The sequence below is a fragment of the Rousettus aegyptiacus genome, unplaced genomic scaffold, assembly GCF_014176215.1.
Source record: "Rousettus aegyptiacus isolate mRouAeg1 unplaced genomic scaffold, mRouAeg1.p scaffold_m13_p_8, whole genome shotgun sequence".
Lineage (NCBI taxonomy): Eukaryota > Metazoa > Chordata > Mammalia > Chiroptera > Pteropodidae > Rousettus > Rousettus aegyptiacus.
This window is the reverse complement of record NW_023416311.1, coordinates 46,367,791-46,392,507: the sequence shown is the minus strand read 5'-3', so window position 1 is coordinate 46,392,507 and position 24,717 is coordinate 46,367,791. Positions and strand designations below refer to the sequence as shown.

Here is a 24,717-nt window from a genome sequence, read left to right as displayed (position 1 = left end):
AAGACATGGATAAGTGGGTGGGAGGGTGTACAAAATCCTTTCCTTCATTTAGGCTTAAGAAGCCCAGATTTCTGGTTTTACCACTAGCTTGCCTCCGTCTCAGCTGTTTAGAGTATTTAGCCAGTCAGTGAGACCAGTCATTCCTGAACAGATGCGATGCTTCCCACCCACTTGGATTGGTCTCCCCAGCTGTGCACTGCCGAGTTCAGGCTGTTCAATGTTTCCTCAGGCATCCCCTCAACAGCAGGTCCCAGCAGGTCCCTCTGGCTCTCTAAGCAGGCATCTTTGCTGTCACCCCTGACCTAGGTCCTGCTCTTGGGAACTTCTGCACGACAGGTGAGTGGGCAGGTGGCTAGGAGTTCAAGGGCCACATAGTTCCTGAGAAATACAGGAGGCAACACTAAGAATATCACCACATGCTTAAATCTGAAATATCCCATAACCTCTCAGAGTCTGGGATATAGGTGGTCCCATGAAAGTCTGATTCATTCTCTATTTCAAAGCCATTTCATTACCTATGGGTTTTAATTTGATAGCAAGTAGACAATATTTTGTCATGTTCTGAAAGTCAAGCTGGCTTCCTCAGAGCAGTTTTCTTCAATAAATTGAATGCTACCAGGAAGTGAATGGTAGAGCTGGGATCGAAACCTAGATATTTCTAAATGTAGAGTTAAAGATCTTAGATATTCTAGGTTAACAGCCTACTATGGCTGCCAGGATGCTATACGTATAACTTTGTCCATTTTTGGCTCTTGAAATATGACTTTTGAATCGTGAAATATTTTAAGAAGTTAATGTGAAGATTTCTTAATCAAAAATTTGATTGTTTAATGATTTTTCTTTTTTTTAAAAAAAGACGTACCAGACTAAAAATCTCATTTTTGTCTGCAGTCCTAATTCTAGGAGGCCTAATCTTTACTTTGTTAGAGAAAGATACGAGGGCAAAAAAATAAAGGGGCAGGGGCAACATTGTTGAATGGTTTCATTTGGGGATTTTGTGTGTGTGTGTGCTCAGCTGAACAATGGTCTTTGTCTAAAAAATCAAATGTGACAAGAAATTAATCAACATTGTGATCTAATTATTTTTAAAATTATGAGAAAAATGTAAGGTGTCTCAACTATTTAATTTTGAAAAGTGTCTACGGAAATTAACTTTTATTACCTTTCATAAAGATTTTTAGTTTTCTTGCCATTCTTAAAATGGCATTTTTAATAGTCACTAATGTTGCTCTTGCTATCACATAAGGTCAGTAGCATACAAAGTAGGATTTCTTAAAAAGCCTGACTTTAAAGAACATGTGACATGTGATGGTCTGGGTTTGTCCAAAGTCTAATTTATCAGATTCATGAAACAGAGTGCAGAAACTAATCAAAGATTCTTGACTTCCTTTATGTCTCTGGAGGATCAACTGTTAAACAAGAAGGAATATTAAACACAGGGAGCTTCCTTGTGGGATTTAAAAAGAAATATCAATCTGACCCTTGAAATGTAGTCTAAAATAAGACCAAAAAGAACTGAAAGTGGTTAATGGAAATCAAATTAGTTAACTGAATTACAAATATTTGAATTGGGAAAAAAGAATTCACGATTGTGACATTTTTAAAACAAATATTTTAGAGATGCTAAGCCCACCTGTCTTTCCCAAAATATGTTCCCTAATTATGGCTTCCAGTGACCAAAATTCTGAGCATTGAAGATGATCTTTGAGGGAAAAGACATTAGATCCAGAAGATAACAAACTCAAGGATGTAATCTGGGAAGGAACCTGCTTTAGTTATCTACTCTCAGCAGAAATGTGTTTATTACATCTCTTAGTAGAGAATAAGTCACTGGTGAACTCTAAGCTTGCACCAGAAGTAGCAAAAATTCTGTTGTGAGGAAAGAGTGAGGGGAAAGTAATGAGAAAGGGAAAAAGACATGTAGCTTTCGTGAGAGAGGAAGCCACAGCAAGTAGCGAGTGGCAAGTGTGGAAGGAAAGGAAGGAGCTCCATGGATTGGGAAAGCCAGGAAATGCTAAATTTTATTTACTTAGCAACTCTGCGGGCTCCTTCTATCCTTTAAGATCCTAAGTTCAGTGCTAGCACAAGGCTATCTGTAATCTTGAGCATCCATTCTCCTGAATAACACCTTTAAACTCAAGGGAAATACTTGTTCACATGTCTTGTCTTAGGTCCTCAAAACAAATGGTGACCACAACCAAATGCCATGAAGGTCAATGCTAAGATAGGTGGTAGAAGGGATGGATTCTGCCTCAGAATACATGGAGGATTTCATCAGCACAAGTGCTTTGGTGAGAAAAATGACAAATTAATTATCTTGTCAAACTTGTCCTCTCACAAAGCTTGAACGCAATGGATTCTTACATAACAAAGCACCATTTCCCAGTGCTGACAGCTGTCCATCTACTTGCTTCTTTTTTTCTCCGATTAGGGGTTCCAAAGGTACTCGCACACTAACATGGAATTCACAACAGGCACATGTGAATGCTGCTGTGTATTACTCTGGAATTTATATGAATAGGGTCTATATGTAACATGAATGAAGTATGATACTAATTCTTTACATTTACAACTAGGTAGAAATTTAATAGTAGAACTACAAATAGTTTTCTTAAATAGAAACATATGATAAGCTTTATGTTTAAAAGTTAATAAAAATCTAGCCTTTCATGTTTATTTGAAAGTTTTATGGTTATAATTTTTATCGTGCCTTTTAATTTTAATAAGATTACTTTAAATATTTTTCTAGTGTTTTTATTGTAAAATACACGTAACAAAACTTACCATCTTAACTATTTTTCAGTGTATAGTAGTGTTACTATACACACCTCGTTGTACAACAGATCTCGAGAACTTTTTCATCTTGCAAAACTGAATCTCTATACCCACTGAGCAACAACTCTCCTCTTCCTCCCCTCTCCATTTTCTGGCAATCATCATTCTACTTTATGTTAAAATAACAAAATATTTGGACAATTTAATTTTTTTTAATTTTTAAGCTTTACTTTATATTGTTATAAAAATAAATTCAAATTTTGTACATATTTTAATACAATTGTATATTAATATATTAATTCCCTAGATATTGTTCTCAATGGAACAAAAAATATATGAAAAAATATTGACTCTAATATCTTAATTAGTGGTTTTGTTAAAATGAAGGAAAAAATTTATAGAATAAACGATCGCTTACAAGTTACATATGTCCTTTATTATTCATTCAAACATCTCTACTTCATCAATAGAACACTCAGACATATGTGATAATAATTAGTTCAGTCATTTTTGACGTTTTGCCAACTTTAAGTCATATACAGACTATAATTTTACTTCTATTTTTCAATTTTGCCTCTTTGAAATGTATTTGTCAAGGAAGAAAAATAGAACATATTTAGTTTAACAGTTTACTAGCTTTAAAAATGTAGGCATATGGTATGTGGGCCTCTATTTGTACTCTTGTCCTGGCCCCCAAAATATGGGCTTGCCTGATTGCAACTGCATGTCTAATTATCTGTCTTCACCATGCTACCATAAATTTTGAAGGGGCAAATTTTCTTTTTGTTTATCATTGTATCTCCAGTGTTTGATATAAACCTGATATATAATTGATCATCCTAGGACTGTATTGAATGCCACTGGTCACTTTCATCGAAGACAGCTAATTGAGCCATTGAGTGTGGGCCACTATATTAAAGATTCATGTAAGTACATACTAAGTCCTAGGGACAATCCTTCTTGCTAAATTCCAGACTCCATTTGTAATGTGGGGATGATAATAGTACCTGCCTCACAGGATTGTTTTGAAGATTGCAAAAGATAATTCACATGAAGCACTTACCACAGAGCTCCCACCCAATAAATAATGGTGTATCTCTATACCCACTGTTTTCTCAGACGTCCTCTCAACAGCAGGTCCCTCTGGCTCCCTAAGCAGGCATCTTTGCTGTCACCCCTGACAGTGGTAGTGATGCACGTTTAGTCACTGTAATAGTAGTGGTCTTGAGAAGTGCTACGGAGAGGTGGTTGTTGTACTAGTAGTAACTGTAACTGATGTGGATGTTCAGTAACAAGTAGTGTCTCTGGGCCCAGATGGTCAGGAAGGGCATCATGAAAGAAAACATAAAGGAGTTGAGCATACTTGAAAGAATGCAGTATTTTTGAAAAAGTGTATCAAGGAGTCTACACTGGCTAAAAAAGTATTGAAGAAAAGTAAAGTGGAGGAACCCATAAGTCAGTAGATAGGAGCATCTGGAAAAGTGACAGGTGATATAATTGAATGGTATAGTTCACAATGGAACTGGCTTGCAGGGAAAAAAGTTGAGGGAGTTACAAAGGAACAACACAAGATGCAAAGAGGACTGACTCTGAGCCCTCCTGCCTGTCTTAAGGCACTGGAGAGAAAAAACTTAATAGCCAGAACTTGAAAGGGCTGCAGGGCTTGCAAAATCCTTAGGGAAGATCCAAGCGTAGATTAAGGGAGAAAGTTAAAGAGAGCACGCTGGGAAAAGATTATAGACCTGTTGTTCTGGAACACGGCAACTCCGGACAACAAGATAGAAAGAAGTGTTGATGGTGCTGGGTTGAGGGCCTGAGAGCCGGGTCAGGAGCAAGGAAGAAAACAGGTGATGGGGCAGCACAGCAGGATGCAGGACCTGAGTTTGTTGAGAATTCATGCACTAAAGGGCTGCACTCGCTGTACTGACCGATGAGAACGGGAAGGAGAGGTATCATGAGTTTATTTTTATCAGTTTCCTTGGAAAGGAATAATATATCATCCCAGTTCTGGCACCAAATGTTTATGAACTTAAATGATTCAACTTTCTGTCTCTTCACCTAAACTATAAACTCAGTAATATTTGCCTTGTGTATCAATAAAAATTAATAGGTATATTGATTGATTTGGAGGTTTAGAAAAGTAAAAAAAAAAAAATACTTCTGAAATATAAGGTATAATTTTGATACTCATATATCAAGTTAGATTGGTTTTTCAGTTCAAATACTCCAAGTACACTAGTGTTGCAAATATGTAGACACACGGTGCACCAACTTCGACTACTTGCTGGATTTTTGTGAGACACAAACAATTCAGAGCATTGGTCCTAACAAGAATCCCAACCACTGGCATATTGTAAGTCAAGCTGGATGAAGAGATAAAGAAAAGAACAGATTAGGAGAAAGGAGCAAGGCCAAAGAAAGGCACTGTGGTGAAGAGCACTCTACAGATAGGGGGACCACTTCCCCCACTGGAGCCACGGCCCCATTACATGCCACACAATGCGATAACTTAACAGGATGTAAACTGAATTAGCACAATGGAAGGATCTGAGGCATATTTGGGTAGAATAGTGATATTTCTCCCTGAATCTAGCAACATTTTTATCCTAAACCTTGGCTATGTACAGCTTTACTCATACATCTCTCCAAGAAGTTGTAATTTACTGTAGTTTTCTCATGTGTTAATGTATCACACTGAGGATTTTCTTTGCTTGAGTAATGAACAGGATTCTGTACCAAAGTTTGAGGTACTTACAGCTTCTCTGAGACACCAGGGACTCTTCCTTAAGACGCACAGAGATTTAGCTAGTCACACATACCCCAAGAGGGTAAGTGAAGCAATTATCTGGAGATTTCAGGAAAACCACTGACTCATCTTAATTATCTGGATATAAGTTAAATACAATTTCAAAAAACTTAAAGACTTGTCCTAATTACTTTAAATATTAAATATTGTTTGCAAGAAGTGAGTCATCATTTGGGCATTAGACCTCTGTTGTATAGGCTGTTATCCTTGCGGCTGTTATAATCAGATTTAACCTGCTCGAATTACCTAGAAAATGGCCTAAATGATCACTTCTTTTTTTGTTATTGAATATGTAATCCACATTGAGTGGAGACAACAGAAAATGCTCCCTATTAGTAATGAATTTGGGTCTGCCGACCATGAACTCTGACAGAGTCAAATATGGGTCTTGTAAAACAATTTATTCTGAATTCACTGGAATGAAGGCAGTAGTGGGATTGGGCTCCTTGTCCTAATTTCACATTCGGGGATGCTCTTTTTTTTTTTTAAATTAGTTTAAAGTATATAGTACATTGGTTAGATATTTATATAGTTTATAAAATGATCCCCCCAATTGCTCCTTCTTTCCTCTGGCTCTCCACCTAGCCAATATATTAATGCTAACTGCATTCCTTATACCATGCTCCCCATCCCTATGACCATCTATCAACTAAAATTTGTATTTCGACTCTTCACCCCATTCTCCCAGCCTCCCAACTCCTCTCCCCATCCGTCACCAAATTGTCTTCTATATTTGTGAGTCTGTTTTTGATTCGTTTGCTGTTTTTCTTCCCTAAATTCCTCATATAAGGAAATCATATAGTATTTATCTTTCTCTGTCTGACTTATTTCATTTAGCATCATGACCTCTAGGTCCATCCATGTCATTACAAATGGTAGAATTTCACTTTTTTAAATGGCTGAATAATATTCCACTGTATATATGAACTGTAACTTCTTTATTCGATCATCTGTTGATGGGCATTTAGGTTGCTTCCATATCTTGGCTATTGTAAATTGTACTACCATGAATACTAGGGTACATAGGTCTTCACAAATTATTGTTTTGGTTTTCTTTAGATAAATACCCAGAAGTCCAATTGTTGGGTCAAAAGGTATATCCATTTTTAATTTTTTGAGAAAACTCCAGACTGTTTTCTGGATGCTTGTTTAGATCAGCTTGCATACAGTGTTCAATTGTTTCTGAACATTGCCTCTCCTTAGCATGGCCCTTCATGTAGGCTGGTTATACAAGCTGCTTCATTTGCCAAGGTCATCACTCCCAGCGTCTAACCTTTCCTCTGGCTGTACTTAGTACTACAGGAGGGTCTGAGGCCTTGCAAGCTTACATTTCCATACCATTATAAGGTTTTAATTACTACAGGTCCACAAGAGGTTGAGTCCCATAAAGAAACAGAAGAGCAACACACCAAAGTTTTACCTGGAAGCCTAGTAAAGTGTCATACACAGAGGGTGCTTGCATTGCTACTGAATAAATGAGGGCATACAGCTGCCAGAGAGAGCTAAAAGAATTGCTTCTCACATGATTATGGTTGACCCAACTTTCCTTTTCGACTTTAAACTTATATTTTCAACTACCCAATTAACACCAGTATCTTAAGGCCCTTGAGGCAGCTCGATAACAACATTTTAAAAGGCCAGTGTGGTAGGCAGCCTCTAAAATGGCTCCCAATGATCTTGCCTCCTGGTATTTAGGCCCATGTGTAATCCTCTCCCCTTGAGTAGGCTGGACCTGGTGAGTTACTTCCAACAAATAGAATATAACAAAATTATGGGATGTTAACTGTGAAGTTGGTTCCCCAAAGACTCTGTATCTGTCTTGCTTGCCCTCTCTTGCTCTCTCATCCCCTCTACTTCCTCCTTGTTCCTTGTCTCTTTCTCTCTGATCCCTTGCTCTGGGGGCATGCCAACTGCCATGTTGTATGTATCCCTGTGGAGAGACACATGTGACAAGGAACTGACGTCTTAGTCCACAATGTGGACCCGAGGCCTGTCAACATCCATACAAAAAAACTTGCAGCCGTGTGAGTGAACTTAGAAACAAATCCCTCCCCTCACCCGACCCCATCAAGCTTTGAGATGACTGCAACTGATACCCTATTGCAGCCTGTCAGAGACCCTGAGTCAGAGACACCCAGCTGAGCCTTGCCTGGATTCCTGAGTCATAGAAACTGTAAGATAATAAATTGTTATTTTAAGCTGCTAAATTTCGGCAGCATAGATAACTATTATAGACACTCCTGTGTTTTCTAGGGTATTATAACAATCTGATAAATGGTATCCTTGCTCTACTTTTTCCCACCACGAATCCAATCACACTCACCTTACTGAAAAGTATCTTATGGATCCTTATTGCTCCAAAAGAAAATTTCTAAAATCCTGTATAGACCATCCTATGTCCTTTGTAATCTGTAATTACCTGCAGCTTTTCAACCTTTTTTCTATCTGTGCTCCCACTCCTACATGCCTCTGCTCCAACTGCACCAAATTACTTGTAATTCCCAAACACACCACATATTTTAATGTTCTGTTTTGTCCTTGCTGTACCCTCTGCTTAAAATGCCCTCTTTGCCTCACCTCTTACCCTCCTAGAGAACCGCTACCCATCTTTTAGGTCCCAGCCCTCAATATTCCTCTCTGTAAAGCCTCTCTGTTACAGGCAGAGTTACTCTCTCCTCTATGTTCCCATAGTTCACTGCTCAGCTACATCATTCTCTGACTAGACTGCAAGTTTCTCACAGGGAGGAAACGTGATTCCTGGAGCATGATCATTAAAAGCAAAGGACTACGAGACAAACTGAATTCAAAATCCTGACCCTACCTTTTAACTTAGCTGCAAGACTTAGACAAGTTTTTTGACCTAAGTCTCAATTTCCTAATCTGTAAAATGATACTAATAGAGTCTACCTATGGGGTTGTTGTATAGTTAAATGAGATATGTGAAAAGTGATCATCATAGTGCCTGGTGGTACTAACAGTTCAATACATGTTATTATTATTTGAATCTATAACCACAGAGAGTAGTACAGAGCAAAATTTCAATTAATGCTTCATAATTCTCTGAGAATTATTAGCATTTCTATTGGGAACAAAGGTAGGCAAAGAATAAATGTTGCAATGGTAGAATTTCACGCATCACAGACACCTGTTTTGCCTCCTCCCAAGGTTGGCCCTGGGTATTAATATAAAAACAGCTAATAAATTAGCAGGTAGAAGAGAGAGCAGGGTTCATTTATTCATTGGAAACTATTTGTCAAGACTCTGGAAATGAGAGGATTTCCCCATTAATGTGATGAAGTGATTATAGTCTTGAGGGCAAAGAAACCATTTCCTTTTCTTTGAAAAAATTGCCAGGGAATCAATTTGAGGGGTCTGTAGTCTTTGACAAGGTCTTTCAGGCACTAGGATGCAGCCGCCGGGGCATAGGCCGAGAAATCTAAGACAGGGGTTCTAAAACTAACTTTGCGTTTATTGGTGTGTTTTAAGGTAGGAGTGGTATTACCCATCCTCCCTAATCCATAGCACTGTCGGGAGGGGCAAATGGGATTGTGTATGTGAAGACAATGTTTGAAAGTTTAAGAACACAGAAATGCATGATGTATATATTTTTGTGGTTTTCTATTTAAATAAGAAATAGTCAAGCACGTGTAAAGACAGTAATGGAAGACATAATTGATTCTGCTTATGTAAATGTGGTGCTTTTCTTATATGCTTTCCAAAAAACTCAAAAGGAAGTTAGTTATAAGACTAAAAGTCATTTTAAGGAACCTTTTTTTTTATTTGGAGTAAAAGTGATTTTTCTTTTTTGGAACAGAGCACAGCTTAAAAAAAAAGAAAGAAAGAAAGAAAGAAACTCTCAAAAAGCCAATATTTAACACAAAGGATTGAAATATTAAGAACCAGGAATGACCTTCGTTACCCAGTGCTTGAGTTTGTGCATAGGTAGATCAACCCCTAAATAGTAAGTTTCTGGATTTCTCCGAGGTCTATTTGGAATCTACCCAAAGTCACTAACAACTTGTCTTGAAAGGTGCAACCCATCTGATCTTCTTCAAAACCTCTGTTGTAAGAATATATGAAAAAAAAAAATCAAATGCAGAAGACGACCTAAAGTAAACTAGATAAACATGATTATCCTTAAAAAGGGTGAGCCATTCCAAAAGAAGAAAAAAATGAAAGAAAAGGGTAGACAAACAACATGGTCTACATATTAAGCAGTGTGTTCCAATTCCAAAGGTTTCTTCTTTGATTATCGCTCAGAGACAGAAATCACTCTTCACAATTTGAAACAAAAGTTAAAAGAACTTTGCAATGCTAAAAACCCCTGTGGAAATAAGGCGAAGTAAGAGAAGGCCTTCAGACCTGTGAGAAAAATCAATCTGATGGAAAATTGACAAACCTGTTTAATGTGAGGCACAAGAGCCGAGGGCTGACCCCAGAGTCCTCCACTGAGACACCCGTGAAGTTCCCGTCGGTTCCCTTCATCTGTTCAATTACACAACAGCATCGTAAAGGGAACCTTTTTTTTAAAAACAATAACAACAACAAAAACAACAAAACTTTAACTTTTTTGCCATTGTGTTTTAAATTCCAATTTCTTTCTCTTCATTCTCTCCTCTATACGAAATTATTAAAATCACCAACTGCTCTACAATCAAAAATATTTCAGAAAGCAGTGATTCCAAATATGGATTGACGAAAGTGAAATCAGACAGAAGGAAAGATATTTTGAACATTTCCATGCTTGGTGCATTGTGTAAGGATATGGCAACAAGTAATTAAAATTGACTACTTGGCTTTCCCCCACAAAACCAATGCTAAGTTCAGTGTTAGCCCTATTACAGCCTAATTCAGACAAGAGAGGCATCTAGATAAAAGGAAACACACTAATATATTTATAAATAGACTGATTTATTTTTTTTCTTCATCTATAACTTGTTCCCTTTTTAATATTCATAAGCTATGGTAAAATGATGAAATAAGTAAAATTAGATCTTGATTTGAAAAGCCAAATTGGAAAGTCAGATGAAAAGACAAAGTAGGTTAATTTTTAGAGCTAGACAAAGGAAAAGGTGCTTGATTTTTTTTTTTTTTTTGAGAGCAGATTTAACTAAAAATGTCACATAAATGGACCTGCATGTATAGCTAGCCATTGAAATTCTAACTGATGTACTTTTCATTTACCATCATCTACACATTTATACAAATAAACCTCACAAAGAAAGAATTGTACTCCATCTGCTTTTCCCCTCAACAACAAACACACTTCCCCCCGGCCCTGTTGCCTTCTGATGGGTGATCTCTGAGCAGGGTGTCTCTAGGCCAGGAATTTCTAGTCAATGCCTGTCAACTGGCCTCACCCCTCACTTTACTATGTGTCACATGCATCTGCCATCTCAATTCCATTCAGTTTAATGGTCAGGTTCAACTAATGCTTACTGGATTTTCTATGTGGCAAGCACTGTGCCATGTACTAGAGGTGCAAAAAAGGATCCCTGCTCTCAACAAATTCATGAAATAGTCAATCTCTTAAAGTTCCTTCATAGGAGGGTCTTGTATTCTAGGTGGTACCAAGGAGAAAATTTGTCAAATAGGTGAATCCCCAACTAACGAGTAGGCTTTGTTTAAAAAGAAAAAAAGGCGGAGGTATTGTTCAATTGGAAATCAATTCATATCTTTTTTCCTACGGAAAAAAAACATTCACAACAATGGTGCTGGTTATGTGCCTGAACATATTACTATTTAACTTCCAATGTCCTTGAAATTCCGTATGATGGCAGAGAAAGGTGCAATTAAAGGAAACTCCATTGTTGCAAATGTGTGCCATTTCAGATATGAGCTTTGTTTTTTAAAAAAAATCTGTACTAACTTTCCTAGTTTAGAAAACAAATATTATCTTGTTTGATCCCATGAGATCAGAGGCTTATTGATCTCAGTTTTCATAAGTTAGGAAGCCAGGCTCATTGAAGTCAAGCAAGTGACTAGGGATCACCTGGTTAGGGTGTGGTCCTAATGCAAGAATCCATGTGCTTCCTTCTACCTGAGACTGTATCGGAATATCTTTGGGTTAACACAAGGTACTGTATCAAAGCATTAAATTACATTTAAAAGTAGAAATAAAATGTTTACCTAGAACTTGCCAGTATGCCTGGTAAATTTCATTTCTTTCTTATGACTTTAAAGAGTAACTGTACCTTAGACAAGGACAAATTTATCCTGAAGCAGTTTTTCTGGCAATGGATGAGCAGCTGGTTAACCATAGAGTACTAAGTTTACTAGTTCTTGGTTCCATTTCTAGATAATGACAACTTTTTAAAAATTTCCCTTCAATATTAAGTTTGGAAATCAACATACTGATTAATTAAAAAAGAGAAAGGAGATGCTGCTAAAACAAAAGAAATGTTTGTAAAAAATGGTCCTATCGAGTTTAGACATGGGCCATCTAAATTTTTTGTTTATTTTTTAAATGCAAGAGTAAAAAACAAATCTCAAGTCAATTGTTAAGGCATTAGTTGTACATATTTTATCAAGCATTTTATGCAGATTAGATCTTCAAGAAAATAAGACTGAAGTAAATTTTATTTCTTTGCAAAAGGACCAGATGTATTGCCAAATGAGTGACACTTTTGTAAAAACTCATTTTAAAATTAAAACATTTGAATTCCAGTCCTGTGCTGAAGATAAATAAACAAAAGCATTTAGACCACAAATTGTTAAATTTAGTGTCAGAAGCTATTCTGTTGTGAGAAATGCAGTATCTCCTGCTATTTCTAAGTTCACAATACAGCCTCTGTGTGAAGACTTACTTTGCCCCTTCTGCCCAACTCCATTTCACTTATAATACACACATAGTTTATTACTGTACCATGCAATGATGACATATTACTTTTACTTTGTGAGTAGAATATTGCACTTTCCCACATGTAACCAAGCTGTAAGCTTTTGTTAGCTCTCATGGGAAATTTGTGATGGTGTGAAGTGAACTCCTGTCACCACTCAATGGACTGCAAAAATAGTGTAGCACTTGCTAAAGACCTGGATCATATCCTGAAAGATTGCACTGATCGAATCAATATCTTCAACAAGATTTGCTGTAGCCAGCCTTGTTTCAATGTGTGAAATGGATATAGTATGTTTAAGAACATACAGTTGGCTATCACCTTCCATTGTATTCCTGCTAGCGAATCCTTTGGCATGGATTTTTATAAGCATAAAAAAACACAAGGTAAGTATACCCAAACACCTATATTGGTACTCTGTGAACACTAAACTGGTCACAATTGGGTGTTGCTGTGAAAAGAAGATGTTGTGGAGTCCCACAGACCTAAATTCAAAGCCAAGCTCTGTTGCTAAGTAGACATGTGACTTTGGACAAGCTACCTAACCCTCTGAGCCTTGGCTTCTTTCTATGCAAAACGGTGGTGATAATGTGTGCACTACAGCCTTGAGAAGGACCAGGCACAGAGCAGGCAACCCCGATATGTTAATTTACTCTCTTATCTTTCCTCCTGAGCACCATTCTCCTTTCTGCTCCGTGATCCACACATTTCTCATCTCTATATTAGCCTACTCTTGAGTATATCTGTATATTTATGGGTGTTCATGCATATGTGTGGATTTGTATCTTTATATGTATACCATTGAATATTGAGCTCAACAATGATTTTTCCTGTACTACATTTAGGAAATTCAAAATAACTTCCCTTTTTATATTATTTAAGATAGGTCATTTTAGATTTTTTAAATTTCCAATTAGTACAATCAATTAAAAAAATATATCTTTTAAAATGCCATTCCTAAACAATATGCTGAAAAGTTAAGCATGTAAAAACAGTGTCTATAACATATTTACTAACATGTTAAATATTGAACTCTAAATAGAAAAAATTAAAAAATTAAAAAGTGAACCAAATATTTTTGAGGGCCACACTGTCTGTTTGCATAAGAATTTTGCCTTCAGGATATACCAGGAAGAAGGGCAAGCAAAGGACTAAACAGACCCTGCTCTTAGGAGTTCTGGTGTTCATCACCATGTTCGTAATATGACTTTAGGACATGTCTGTAGTCCTTAAGCTAGGATGTTAGAACACAACCATTTCTGAAAATAGGAAAAAACCTTAGTATGCTATGTTTGAAAAACTAGTGCCAAAATTCTAAGAGTTTGCCCAGGGCTGTCATGCCAATACACTGCTATGCTTCACCCTACAGCAAGGAGGCACTAGGAACTACATCAGAGGGACCCTTCAGGGAGAGAATACTGTATATTAAGCTGTTTTATCCTTTTGGCAGAATAATATTTTGAAATATTAATTAATGTATTTTATACTCATTCAAGTAGCTGGGCCATTTTAGCATTATTGCTTCAAGGGAACGATGCTGTACAGGACAGAAACCAAAATTGCATTCCTGGCTTTTATCATCCAAAAGCCTAGGCTCTTGAGTGTCCTTAGGAGAGGAGTTGACAAAAAGAGAGCTGGGGATTTGAGTGGAAAATGTAGAAATGGATTCCTCTCTACCTTATCTCCCCAGACTAGAACTCCCTGGGCTGGAGAAGATAAAAGAGATACACGGTGGAATCCATAGGAATGTAGACGGTGGTGCTCCTGGACAGAAGAGTCTTTTGGCCTTGTCCCTAGGGCTGAGCCCTGTGGAAGCAGGAAACCCAAGGCGCTTACCCAAATCTGAGACCCGAGGGCAGCTGTGCCCTTTCTCCAGGGGGTGAAATGGTTGTGCAGTGAATCTAGGTAAACAAGGCAGCACCTACACCAGTTTTTCATAGATTTTCATTTCTTAGCATGGCACATGGCATTAAAAAGGTAAAATAATGACCCCGATGTCAAGCATGGTACTGAGAAGCAGGGAGAGATTTTAGACCTGAGGAGTCCAGGCAAACAGGGAAAAAAGAATGAAGACAGAGGCAGAGAGGTGATAGACACCTTCTCAGAAACCCAAGTGGCAGACACGCCAAGGACCAAAAGCGTTCCCTTCCACCCTCTTTCCACACTGTCCCTCGGTGCCCCATGTAAATCCCTGACCCACAGATGCCATTCCAGAGAGAAAGATAAGGCAGAACCTTAGACTAAAGGAGGGTAATTTTCCTCCTCAGCAGAGCCAGGGCTTAATATAAAATTAACCAGAATTAAAGCAAAATAAACAATTAAAACTCTTTCACACCTGATTTGTGATGTGCACTCTTATCAAAGCCTAATGAAAAGTCCAGAGATGAAACCAGATAGCCTCCCTGAGAGATATTAGCAGGAGAAGGAATAGCTGGAACCCGGATGGGGCAAAGATATCTCCTATGGTCAGAAGCACATCCTCCTTGCTTTCTTCCCAAGTCTCATTTACAGTTCTGTTTCGGTTTTGAAGCTGAGAGAAAAGAAGCTATGTCAGAGGGAAATGGAGCCTTTAATACTGTGCACGGCAGTGAGTTCTTGAAGCAGAGTAACTCTGCTGAGGTGTTTAAAAATGAAGTGCAGTTCTCAGCTCTCAGAGGCCCACAATCAGGAACTTCAGTAAGCTCACACTCCTTTCACATTTGTTCCTACACCTGAGGGTAAAGCTCTGGGTTTTTTAGTTAGTTTTTTTTTTTTTTTTTTTCAAACTGATGTTTGGAGACAGGCACCGAGTTTCCATTCCAAAGCAGTAGCCGTGGAGAAAGGAGTGTGAGATACATCAAGGCTTTCTGGCCAGGGCCCAAGCAAGTCAGGTTCCCCAGAAGGCAGCCTCCGAGGAGCTGTGGCCTCAGACCCTTCAAATGGAGTCAGAAAGAGCCTGAGTCCAAAGAGGAGACCCTATGCTCATTCAAACATTGAACAGCTGAGCTGAAAAACTCCATGTCACTAAGTTACAATAAAGCAGGCTTTATTTTACAATATGACATGGGTGATGGTCACTAATTCTGAAGGCACCTGACAGATGAGCCAACTATATCCCAGGAAGGAAACAGGACTGACTGGATTCTAAGCAAAAACCTTGGAACGACAAAAACAAATACATTAAGGGCTGGCCAAGGGCAAGTCAATAAATAAAAAGGGAAAGACACACTCCCTGGTGTGGCTGCGAGGTTAAGACTGATTACTTTGCATGTGTTATAAGAGAATTTGTATGTAATACACTTCATGTTTTTACTTCTAACCATACCATTTCTAACTTAGAGAGCAGTAAATACTCTGAGCCCAGATACACATGGCCAGGCCTGGTAGTTAATGGAAATGTATTCCTTCTGGACAACTTCCCTATAATTTGTAGTCACTGTGCAATCACTTGTATTGTCTGGGTAGTCCTCTCAGAAATTGGGAAGGAAGATGACAAGAGCATGCAGGGTCATCTTAGAAGGTACAGACCTCCCCAGTAACATTTCAGGGACACCTCGAAGGCTCCTTTACCTACATCCTCCAATTGTTCCCAGGTGCTCAAAACTCTTTTAAAAAATACAATCTTTCTTTCCACTGTCAGATAGAAAGAATTTCATATTATGGTGTAAATGATTGATATCAGATTCTTTCCCAAGGATGGTTTTTGATAATAGAAAAATAGGAAGGGACATAGAGTTATTGTTGATAGCTGCAGTAGTGCCTTGGGGCAGAGAGGGGATGCGGTGTTGGGGGAAATAATGAAAAACGGGAAGGGTGAAGTTGCCAAAAGTTGATCACTTCATAATTTTCCATAGGGCTAGTCTAATCCAAAAGTAACGAAATGACTTTGCTAAGCCATGTGGAGGTGTCATTTAGAATGATCTACCAGTTGAGAGATCTAATATGTTCCACATTATTAACAACAATGGAGGTAGAACCACCTCAAAAGCATCCTAAAAGCATTTGGCCTTCTACAACTTTGGCTTTCTAGGTTTTTCAGCCTTTGAGTAGACCACAGTTTCAATATCCACCCATCAGAGCTCATGGCTGAGCTTGAAGGGCGGTGGCAAGAAATCATCAGAATCCCCTTGGAACTTTTACAAATGAAGGATCCAAAGTATTCTTAAATAAAAAGTCTTTTTTCATATATATCTCAATTCTTTCAAAGCTAACTTATGAATTTAATATGACCTCAATAAAAGTACAAACAGCACTTTTCTGGGCCAAAACAAGCTGATTTCGAAGTTAATATGGAAAAATAAACAATCAAAATAACCTGGGAAATTTCTGAAAAACAATTGACCAGGGCAGGATGTGTTAGAGACCAGCTCTAGTAGATATTAGAACACAATAAAAAGCTTTAATATTTAAATAGTGTGGTGCTGCCACAAAAAAAAAAGACAAACTTTTGCAACAGAATAGAAATTACAGGAGAATAATAAAATACATACAGAATTTGGTAAATAATGAAGATGGATTTTTTATACAGGGCTTTGGAACAATCGAATGTCATGAGCTTAAGATAAAGTGAATCTATATACTGAGTTCTGGTCAAGATGACAGAATAGGGAAACACATTCGTCTCCTTCATAAACACATTTAAATTACAACTAAATTATAGAACAATCATTATTGAGAATTGCCTGAATTCTAGCTGAACCCAAGTCCTACAACTGGGTACACATAGAAGAGGATACCTCAAGACTGGTAGGAAGGGTGGAGAGATGGAACAGGCTGCTGCCTCATCCATGGGTAGCATTTGAGAATGAGGAGGAAATCTTATCTATGGAAAAGAACCCTAGGAGGAGTGAAGGGTGCTGGCCACACACTAGGCTCCCCGGCTCAGGGTTCCAGTGCTGGAAAGAGAAGTCCCCACAACTGGCTGTGGTTCCAGCAGAGATTGTGGCTGAGACAGAGGGCTCTCTCTTTGGGAGCTCACATGCTGACTTAATTGCTGACGGGCTCACTCGTTCTGAGCTCCAGCTCTGGGGCAGTAGCTCAAGAGGCACCAGGGAGATATGGGGAAGAACCGAGTTGTCTGGGTTCAGGGCAAGGAATGGAGGGGGAGCTCTCTCCTAGACAGAAGTGCTGGCAGAGGCCATTGTTCCTTTGTTGAGTCCACCCCTGCCCAGCTTGCAGACCCAGGCAGGCGCCATATCTGAGTTTCCATCAAGGTACTTAACACTGGTTGCTTTACCCTTCTGAGACCCTACCCTTCCCAATGTGCAGGCCCACCCAAACCCCATCCAGTGTATTTTTCATACAAACTGCCTGTTTTGGCTCATGCTATGAACTTTCCTAAAATCTCTCAAAGGTTCACAAAACCTAAACAAGCAGTATCTGGCCTTGGCTTACCCTGTACCTCTTGCTGAGTATCCCTAAGCTTGGCACTAATAGCAGTTAGTATCAGTTTATGGCTTAGCCTCTCAAGGCACATCCAAGCTCAGTACCAGTGGCGGCCATCTGTAGATTACTTGGTGGCTCATGCCAGGTGCTCCCAGGCAGGGCACAAGCTGCGGCTGGCAGGGCCCCTCCCAGGAGGCCCAGGCCTGCATACCTAGAAGCTAGCTTCAGTCTGAGCTACACAATCACCATGGCTACATTCAAGGATGACTTACCCAAAGGGAAAATGATGCAGGTTCCAGAGTCTTGCTAAAGCAAATTCTACTCCACAGGGTCAGACCCTTATAATAGCTTCTCCATTGTAGTCATAGCCAGTCATCACAACCAATCAACCTGAAGGTCCATCCCTCTCATTGACATGCAAACAGCAACCAAGGCTCATCTGCAACAGGGGGACAAACATCCCCCATATCAGGGACACACACCTGAAGCAGCTGGCTCAGATGACCAGGGAGACTGCACCAGTGGGCCCCACAGGACATCTATTACACCAGGCCACTTACTAAGACCTGGAGACATAGCAGCCCTATATAATACATAGAAACAGAGAGAGGGAACCATAATGGGGAGACAAAGAGCATGTCCCAAATGAAAGAACAGAATAAAGCTTCAGAGAAAGAACCAAACAAATGGAGACAAACAATTCACCAGATTCAGAGTTCAAAACACTGTTGATAAGGATGCTCAATGAACTTAGGGTAAGAGTAGATGAACTCAGTGAGAACTTTAAAACAGGGACAGAAAACATAAAAATGGAGGTAGAAAACATAAAAAAGAACCAGCCAGAAATGAAGAATATAATAACTAAAATGAGAATGCCTTAGGAGAAATCAACAGTAGATTAGATAAAGCAGAGGTTTGAATCAATGATTTAGAAGGTAAGGTGGCAGAAAACACCCAATTAGAATAGCAACAAGAAAAAATAATTTTAAAAATGAGAATAGAGTAAGGGGCCTTTAGAACTACATCAAGCATACCAACATTCACATATAGGGGTACCAGTAGGAGGAGAGAGCAAGGTATTGAAAACCTATTTGGAGAAATAATGATAGAAAATTTCTCTAACCTGACGAAGGAAATAGACATACAAGGCCAGGAAGCTCCGAGAGTCTCAAACAAGATGAACCCAAAGATGCCCACACCAAGACACATCATAATTAAAATGCCAAGAGTTAAAGACAAAGAGAGAATTTTAAAAGCAGCAAGAGAAAAGCAATTAGTTACCTAAAAAGCTCCCATAAGACTGTCAGATGATTTCTCAACAGAAACTTTGCAGGCCAGATTGGCATGAAATCTGAAAATGATGAAAAGTAAGGACCTACAACCAAAATTACTCTACCCAGTAAAGCTATCATTTAGAATCAAAAGACAGATAAAAAGCTTCTCAAACAAGAAAAGGCTAGAGTAGTTCATCACCACCGAGCCAGTATTACAGGAAATGTTGACAGGAGTTCTTTAAGAAAAAAAGAAGAAAAAAATATGTGAATAATAAAATAGCAATAATTATAACTCTATCAGCAATTAGTTTAAATGTAAATGGATTAAATGTTCAAATTTAAAGAAAGCGGGGGTGAATGGATAAGAAAACAAAACTCTTACACATGCTGCCTACAAGAGACTCACTTCAGATCAGACACACACAGAGTAAAAGTCAAGAGATAGGGGAGGCAAAATTTACACAGACAAAATAAACTTTAAAACAAAAGCTATAACAAGAGACAAAGAAGGACCCAGTTATCTCACTTCTGGGTATTTATCCAAAGAAACCCTAACACTACTTTGAAGGGGCATATGAATCCATATGTTCATTGTAGCATTATTTACAATAGTCAAGATATGGAGGATACCTGGGTGTCCATCAATGGATGAACGGATAAAGAAGAGGTGGTACATATATATACAATGGAATATTACTCGGCTAAAAAAAGAATTAAATCTTGCCATCTGCAACAACATGGATGGACCTAGAGGGTATTGTGCTGGGTGGAGTATGTCAGACAGAGGAAGACATATGCTATGTGATTTCACTTACATGTGGAATCTAAAGAACAAAACAAAACAGAAACAAACTGATAGATACAGAGAATATCTTGATGGTTGCTGGATGGGAAGAGGGTTGAGGGATGGGTGAAAAAGGGGAAGGGATTAAGAAGTACAAATTGGTAGTTAACAAAATAGTTAAAGGGACATATAGTATAAGGAATATAGTCAATAATATTATAATAACTATGTATGGTGTTCCATGGGTACTAGATTTATCAGTGTGATCACTTTGTAAGTAATATGAATGTCTTATCACTATGTTGTACAGCTGAAACTAATTTAATATTGTATGCCAACTTTAAATAAAAATTTAAAAATTTAAAAAATCCAAGCTGAACTATGAAGACCTAGTTTAAGAAAATGAGAGTAAAAAATCTCATTGAAAGTTTTTATATCAATTACATGTTAAAATGATAGTGTTTGGGTACATTGAGTTAAATGAAATATATTATGAAAATTAAAAAATTTGGATACATACTTTATAGTATACACCAAGATTAATGATTAAATGTAAAAAATGAAACCAGAAGAGTACTAGAAGAAAACACAGAAGAATTCTTTATAATCTTTGGGTTGGAAAAGCCTTTCTAACTATGCCTAAAAATTCAGAATATAAAAGATTAATAAATTCAGTGATGGTTAGAAAAAAAATTTTTTTTTCCATGCATAAGTAGCATAAAGTCAAAGGGAAAAATAATTGCAACCAATATACAAAGTGCTAATTTCACTATGTAAAGAACTCCTAGAAAAAAAGGATAATTCAAAACTTAAAAAAATGAACAAACAACATGAGGAAGCAGTGTAGAAGAAGAAACACGAATGCCAAACATGTATCAAAATTATCAGTACCACTCTCTACAACAAGAGAAAAGCAAATTAAAACTATACAGAGAAGGCATTTCTCCCAGTGAGACCAACAGCAATCAAAAATTTGGACAGCACATTCTGTTGTTGAGGCCGGGAAAGAGGAGCTATTATTCATTGCTGGCCAGGGTGCGGAATTATAAACTCTGGGGGCAAGTAATTTGACAGTATCCTTCAAAATATCAATGCATCTGTCATGATAGAATAAGAAAAACTAAATTTACTCTTTCACCTTAAACAACAACAACAAGCAAATATTTTTAGACATAGGATGACAAGCAGCACAGGACAGTTATAATGGTTAATTTTGTGTGTCAACCTGACTAGGTCATGGGGTGCCCAGATCATTTTTGAAGGTGTCCGTGAAGGTGTTTCTGCATGTGATTAACACTTGAATCAGTTGAGTGAATAAAGCAGATTGCCCTCCCGAGTGTTGGTGGGTCTCATCCGATCAATTGAACTCCTGCATAGAGCAAAAAGCCTCCTGTAAGAAGAAACTCTTCCTTCCTGAATGCCTTTCAGCTGGGATGTTGGGTTTTTTTTTTTTTTTTTTTTCTGTTTTCAGACTGAAATGAAATATTGGCTCTTCCTGGATCTTGAGCCTTCTGGCCTTCTGACTACAATTACACCATCTGCTCTCCTGGGTCTCCTCCAGCTTGCCCACTGCAGATCTTGGGACTTGTTATTCTCCATAATCATGCAAGACAATTCCTTACAATAAAGCTCTCTTTATATATATGTTAATCTCCTCTTGGTTCTGTTTTTCTGGAGAATCCTAAGGTGAGCTTAGTCTACAGTTGCCATGGCCCTCTTCCTGAAGAGAGTCTCCAGATTACAGCCAAGACAGGGGGATCCCAAAGAGCCTGCAGCCTGACTGTTGAGGAGACAAAATTCAGAATTCAGATTGGCCAGGGAAGTTCGACTTCACAGGGCAAACCACCCAAGAGGTAAGACCTCGCGGAAAGGAAGCATCAGAGATTGCAGGGCTCCCCTTAAGTCTTTGCCTACCGACTCTCTAGATCCATGAGTTGGCCTCAGTTCTAGTTGCCTCTCATGGTAAGAACATCTTTACAGATTGTGATTCTTGACTATAATGACCCATCCTCCATAAAACAGGGCTTCTAAACCCAATCCATTACTTCATTTGATGCATGACTTGAGAAACAATGGTCTACTCTTAAGGAAAACTTGACTGCGCTGTACTCAATGGAAGGTGTGTGTTTGTTTCTAGCACGGTGCCTTTCTAAGAGATTTTCAGGGGCTGTTTTTCCCATCTGCTATTTTCACCTAGCGTAGACCTCATCTCTGTGTAAAATGCAAATCAGATAAAAAGGCAAGAGTACTAGATTTCGAGTAAGGAGAATTGTTGCAGGATTTAGTCTGTCACATAACCTCTTTGGGTTTGTTCTCATCTTTATAGAAGAGAATGGCTCAATTACGTGATTTCTAAATACCTTTGAGTTCTAGCATTCTATAAAAATTTCTGATAATACATCATAGTCTAAAGAATTTATAGCACTCCAAGATAAGTGATAATTGCACTAGTTCTAAAATATATAGGTATGCTACTTAAATTTACCATGAGATTTAATTAATTCTCCTTTCCCAGTGTCAAAAGCCCCAATGAAATAATTGTCTTTGACCTGACTGGACACTCTGGATCCCAATTTGCTCTTATAGCAGCAGGAGAACAACTCTGCAAAGCAGTAATGTTTCATTCGCTAGAAAAAAAGGACAGTGTACTGCCATGTGCTGCTTAACAACGGGCATACGTTTTGAAAAATGTGTTGTTAGGCATTTTGTCATTGTGCAAACATCACAGAGTGCACTAACAAAAACCTAGATATAGCCTATTACTGTAATTGTGTGTGCTATACTTTGCTACAACTGGCAGTGCAGTAGGTTTGTTTACACCAGCATCATCACAAACACATAACACATTGCTCTATGATGTTAGGACCACTGTGACATCACTACGAGTAGGGATTTTTCAGCTCCATTATAATCTTATGGGACCACCATCATATATTCTGACCACTGTTGACAGAAACATCCTGTAGATGTCAGGAAAGCCACCTCCGTCCTCCTCTCTGTAGCCTGAGAAAAGCCCTCCCAGCAAAGCTGTGGCACTAGGTGCCAGCTAAGTGTCATGGGAAGGATTTAGCCCAGTGGATAAATTTTGTTCCTTTGGCTGCCTCAAACAGGTGGATCCACCTGAAGCAAATGTTACGAACTAGACTTTTTTCATATAGTCTTGTTGAAATAACCAATGTCCTTAGGCCCCCCAGCCACCAGGGAATGTCTGACTTAACCACAGTTTTACTCATCTCTCAGCTGAAGCCAGCCTTCAAACATAAACCAGAGTCTTCAGAGGCACTGAGTGGATTTGTGACCCTCCCTGGAGGCGGCTGGCTCCAAACTCCAGGAATGTGTTATATGAAAAAATAAATGCCTTTTTTTTTTTTTTTACCATCTGTGAATGAAAAACATTCTTCATAAGTTTAACTGTTTCAAATTGCCATATGTCACACATACACACACACGTACCGCACATGCTCGCTTTGGTGCTGAGATCAAGTTGGTACTACAGATTTTGGACTCCTCTTCCAACCCTCTGCTTTTTGTTTCAAAAAGGCTATCTTTGGACTCCTCTTCCAACCCTCTGCTTTTTGTTTCAAAAAGGCTATTCGTAAAAAGCTTCCAGGTTTGGACCCACCTAGAAATAGAGCAATTTTAGTCTCAGTGGGGGTGCTGTGGCTGACTTTTCTGGAATTTCAACCATCTGCTGCAAACCTCCCCCTCCCCTTCCCACCATTCACTTAAACTGCCCCCATGCTGTCACAGAATCATAAACATCTGAGGCCCCTAAACCATGGCAAAATAGGGCAACAATACTTTATGTAGTTTTATTTTATGAGAGGGGTGGATGGGTAGAGAGAAAGGGGAGAAGGAAGAAACTAAAGTAATCTTCTGAAGTCAACTGTCCCTCATTAACTCTGAATAAGACAAACTAACGGGCTTCTTTCAAAGGCTTTTTGTCTGGTTGTTAGCTTGAATTAGTTTTTCTGGAAAAACTGACAAACCAGGGCTTTTATTATTGTCCAAAGTTCAACCATTCATCTTTCAAAGCTGTTAGAAAATACAGGAGAAACCCTTCACACCACTGCAGAACCTCTTTTGGTCTGATCCTACCATGGCGACTAAGGAATTGTCAGCAAGCAAGGTGCCAACCCTGGAAGCCATTATTTTCTGAATCTAAAAGGAAACCCTCTTAGCAAGGACCTTTTTAATCAACTCACAAGTACTTCCAAATGAATCCGTTTGTATTGAGCAGTAGGTAATGCTGTTTGCCTAACCAGATCAAGCCCCTTCTTGACTCGCTGGCACAAAGGTTTCTTTGCCCCAGAGGGTTGAGAGTGAATCCATTCCCCCTGGATAGGGTTTTCATTTAGTCATGATCACATGACCTAATTCCAGCTGCTTAGATGGCATTCTGAATATGAGATATCTTTTAGGGAATAATAGCTGTGAATGGAAAGGCAGAGAAGGCGGGATTAGGCAGAGGAAGAAATGAAACTATTATATAAGACTGACTAACCTCAACCAACTCAGTGTGAGTATTGCCCATTAGAGTACATTGTGTTGGGCCAAACTGGCCAGGCTTCATACCACTCTGCCACCAAATGAGAGCTGCCCCAGGAAGAGTGTGACCTCATGCGAGGCACCCTCTGTGGCTGAGGCAGATTATGACAAAGCAAACGGCTGGAGCTATGTGTACCCCATACTCTCCACAGCTGGGTGGCAACTCCTTCCTCGAAGGGGGTCTGGGAGGCACATCTCACTACCCACTACAGTCTACCCTTGGCATGCTCGTATCCGCTTCTCCATATATGTTCAGGGGGCATCGCCTCCAGGATTCTCGTGGGTCTCTTTCAGAAAAGGGAAATCAGTGGACAATTGCTTGATCCC

The 24,717-nt window shown here is 38.8% G+C and overlaps 1 long non-coding RNA gene across 3 annotated transcripts; it reads left to right on the top strand.

The window, feature by feature from the left end:
- Positions 1-23,454, top strand: LOC107506533. Of its 3 annotated transcripts, none has more exons than XR_001595946.2 (4): positions 1-336; positions 2,172-2,291; positions 3,619-3,701; positions 21,314-23,454. It is a non-coding gene; the product is annotated as an uncharacterized LOC107506533 (long non-coding RNA). The 3 variants fall into 3 exon arrangements; XR_001595947.2 differs by lacking the exon at positions 21,314-23,454 and adding an exon at positions 14,111-17,494; XR_001595945.2 differs by lacking the exon at positions 21,314-23,454 and having other exon boundaries at positions 3,619-6,048.
- The last annotated feature ends 1,263 nt before the right edge of the window (positions 23,455-24,717 follow it).